The sequence below is a fragment of the Meleagris gallopavo genome, chromosome 22, assembly GCF_000146605.3.
Source record: "Meleagris gallopavo isolate NT-WF06-2002-E0010 breed Aviagen turkey brand Nicholas breeding stock chromosome 22, Turkey_5.1, whole genome shotgun sequence".
Taxonomy (NCBI): Eukaryota; Metazoa; Chordata; class Aves; order Galliformes; family Phasianidae; genus Meleagris; species Meleagris gallopavo.
Window position 1 is genome coordinate 2590598 of NC_015032.2, and position 4191 is coordinate 2594788.

Consider the following 4191-nt stretch of genomic DNA (forward strand, 5'->3'; position numbering starts at 1 on the left):
AAGGTACCAGAAACCTGAATGGTGGTACTCCAGAATCGTGGTACTCCAAAACAAGATGCAGAAGTCACCCAGAGACCACTGGGATGATCCTAGAGGTTGGTGGCCCTGCCTGTGGCAGCAGTTGGGAACTTGATGATCCTCAGCATCTCTTCCAACCCAAGCCATTCTATGATTCTAACTATCCCTTGCACAGTTGCTCTTTCCCAGGTGCTAAGCTGGTCCTACAGCAAACACCTCTTTTTTAAGCTGCTCCAAGTAATTGATTTACTGAGACAGAATGTTAATTATTATGGAATCCATGAAAAGACTTGTAGTTTCGTTCCTTTTTTCTTAACGAACAGTATTCTCCAATTAGTCTTGGCTTTGTTGTGAATGCAGGAAAGATTCTTCTTAACTACCAAAGAAATTGATTTTTCAGGTTTCAGTGTGTTTCTGTTCAGCACAACTTCACCATTTCCTTGTTTGCTGACAGAAGGGATACAGATGAAATTGGAGCAGGCTTCCCCTGGGGGTGATCGCTTAGTGGCTTAAACATCATCTTCCCACAAGTGCCTGGAACTGCACATTTCAGTAAGGTTTGATCCAAAGGGTTTAAGGAACATAGATTAAATTCAAGTGTTTCTGGAAAGATCCTTCATGAGCTTCCCTGGACAAGCAGTAGATGTGCACAGACACGGGTCTGAAGGGCAGGGGTCCCTCTGAGCTCTCCTCTGGTTACGCATGGCCATGTGTCATTGCCATGGACTGGACTGGAAGCCACTTCCTTGCTACTTTCTCTCTGTTAATGGAGATACTGAGCGTGATTCCTCAGCCGACATATCTTCATAGCACCATTGTGCAGGTGTAAGAAACGCAAGCAAGTGATGGAACCTTGAACCTTCCCATATGGCCTGCAACGCCTGGGCATAAAGCAGGAGCAGCCCCAAGCTGAGGCTTGCACAAGTCTCCTAAAGTCCTCCAGCTGCAGATCTGATGGGCTCTGAGCTGCTCACAGCCATTCAGACTTCAGCTGGTATGTGCACGTCTGCAGGCAGAAGGTTCAGCACTTTGGGGATTCCGGTGAGATGAATGGTGATGTTCCCTGTGCGTCCCAGCATCCATCAGGGAGGTGACAGTCTGGCATTCCAGCTCCAGAACAGCGAACACCTACAAACCTTTACAGATCTAATCCTAAGCAAACCTGCACATTCTCACTTCAGCTTCCTCTAGGACACTTCTGAATCCTAGATGAAAACTCATTCAGCATTAAATACTTTGTTAGCTGGATTAGCCAGAGGGGATGCTTATAATTACAGCATTGTTAGGGCTGCTTTCCATTTAAAACCATTCTGTTAAAGATACTTTCACACACAGACTCTTGTAATTTCCCTAGCAGTGGGCTGGGTGTAACTCCTTGTTAAGCTGATAGATGTCTTTTTCTATAAATTCAATTACTGGCAGAAAATCCACTAATACAAAGGGCATAATGCAATTATTTGGAATTGATTTCTTATAAGCTTATGAATAGACATTTGGGCGAGTTCAAGTTTGCTGAGTGAGTTTATAGTAATAACTGTCACGTTTTACATTAGCTTTCATCTCAGGGGACTCCAAACCACTTTGCAAATCCTGAACGTGCATCTCTAAAGAGTAAGCATGGCCCAGTGCCCATTTGTCTTTTGCTTGGGAAATCTGCATTTGCTTGGGAAATCTCACCACAGCCTTCCAGCACAAGTCTTCAAACCCCAGCTAGAGAATGAGCAAAATGCATGTTCTCCCTGCAGGGAAACCAGAGTAGACACAGTGTAATGACTGGTAAAGCTAAGGAAGTACAAAGCAAGTTGGAAGAAGTTCATTTGGATCAAGATAAGCTCTTAGGATGAGAGTCCTGGAGGATGCAATGCTCCTGTTTGCATACCTGGAATGGTGAAGGCATTCCCTGCCACATGGTGCCACTTCTCCTCACGGGCATCAAAAGAGATCTGTGGTCAAGAGAGTGGATTTAGACTTGCAGCTTTTCACTATTAAAGGAATCCTCCCCACTATGCCATGTCCAGTGGTTAGTTCAGAGCTCTGTGCTCTGGTTTAGGAGCAAAAATGGCGATTGTAATACTAACAACAGTGATGAGGGTGAGCTGTGAATGCTTTCAGGAGGATGTAGGCTCTCAGAGCACCGGGCAGGGAAGCAAAAGTATGCCAACCAAGGGCCAGTTCTGGCTCAGAGGCTGGAACGTGGCTCCTTGGCAGTTCAGTAATGGTTGTTAGTGGACAAACCTTATGTCATTACTTTGCAAAGCTCCGAAGTTATCCACAGGCAAAACCTTCAGAAGGACATGGGAATGACCAACTGCGAGAGGCCTTAATGAGGCTGCGTGTGTAATTGTGTAATTGCTGGCCTTTTCCTGGCCCTATGGTGGGCAGAGATTGCATTAAAAATCACACTACAGCTGAGGCACTAAAGTTAAATTGGGGCATGTATTCCCTGTACAATAAATACATTCAGTATGTCTGGAAGGAGCAAGGAGTCATGTTTTTATTTATTTTCTCATCTGACTCTAAGATGAGCTTCACATAAGCCAGGAAGAAGGACGTGAGCACAAACAGCCCTGTGCTGAGATAAATCCATCTCTCTTTTAGTGTCCCCAGCATGTGGCACTCTGGAGTAACCTTTTTTTTTTTTCCTTCCCAGCGTTGCAATGGACATAAAATAAACCCGACCCTTCTTAACTTATATTGACATCATTTCACACCACTGGAAGAATGAACCTCACAGTTTAAATAGGTCAGATAGTAACTAATGCACTAGATAACTGCACTAATCAAAGCTGATGCCTCATAAGAATGAGGATATGCTCCTTTAATACTTAAAAAGTTTTCAAAAATGTTTCAAAGACATTCAGGGTCTTCACAGCATTCACTGTGCAGCAGAAGCCAGTCTGACAAGGTGCCAGGCTGAAGTGAAGTTATTGTAGTATTGTCACTAAAAAAAAAAGTCACTAAAAAAAAAAAAGTAGGCATTTTAGAGGAATATTGACAGATTAAATAGATTGTATGATGGGAACCAGGAAATTGCTCAATTAAAGCATGTGTGTATTACAACATTAGGCAATTATTAAATTAACAGATGGCAGAGACTTTACAGAGCTCTGTAAAAACGGATCCTAGCAGCATCCAAGTGACAAAGGGAAAGTCATACGACTGCAGGCACAAGCCTGAATACCACACTCATTTATCAGCATGTGGGCATTCAGGAGGTGAAAGAGGTGGCAAGAACAGGGGAACTCGGGGTGATGGAAAATCTGTGTTTCCTTCAGCCCGCAATTAGTATCTAATCAGTCCCCAAAAGGTGGTTTGTATTGTATTGCTCCCAACTTGGAGCAAATCTGCTTGAGAAAAAAAAGCGTGGAAAGACAGAGAATGAGAGGAAGGCAAACTCACAAAATGGGCTGAGGCACGCAGTACCTCTGAGCAGAGCAGGTGGGTTGAACCTGTCTGGGATGGGGTGGTTGAAGGGCCCTGTGACACACAGAATTATAGAATGGCCTGGGTTGAAAAGGCTCACAATGCTCATCCAGTTCCAACCCCCTGCTATGTGCAGGTCACCAACCAGCAGCCCAGGCTGCCCAGAGCCACATCCAGCCTGGCCTTGGATGCCTGCAGGGATGGGGCATCCACAGCCTTCTTGGGCAACCTGTTCCAGTGCATCACCACCCTCTGGGTGAAAAACTTCCTCCTATCCAACTTAAACCTCCCGTCTCACTTTAAAACCATTCCCCTTGTCCTATCACCATCCACCCTCACAAACAGCCATTCCCCCTCCTGTTTATTCGCTCCCTTCAAGCACTGAAAGGCCATAACGAGGTCTCCCTAGAGCCTTCTCTTCTCCAAGCTAAACAAGCCCAGTTCCCTCAACCTTTCCTCACAGGAGAGGTGCTCCAGCCCTCTGACCATCTCAGTGGCCCTCCTCCGAACCCATTCCAAGAGCTCCACATCCTTCCTGTGCTGGGAGCCCCAGGCCTGGACGCAGTCCTTGCTCTGGGCACGGATGAGAATGAGTTTGTTTCTGACTCCTGGCAGTCCCTGCTGGAGAAGGGCTTTTTAGGGCTACATCCCTCACTCCTCGCTGCTGACACTTGTACTGGCTGTGAGGATTTTTTAGATTAAATCCAAGAGCGAAAGCTCATTAGCCTGGAGGCAGGAGCAGTCGCCTGG

The 4191-nt window shown here is 45.7% G+C and overlaps 1 long non-coding RNA gene across 1 annotated transcript; it reads right to left on the reverse strand.

Annotated features, from left to right (window-relative positions):
- Positions 1 to 785: 785 nt before the first annotated feature.
- LOC109370728 lies at positions 786 to 3502 on the reverse strand. Its single transcript, XR_002121081.2, has 3 exons — positions 3418 to 3502; positions 1898 to 1961; positions 786 to 1757 (listed from the first exon to the last, which is right to left on the reverse strand). It is a non-coding gene; the product is annotated as an uncharacterized LOC109370728 (long non-coding RNA).
- Between the last annotated feature and the right edge of the window lie 689 nt (positions 3503 to 4191).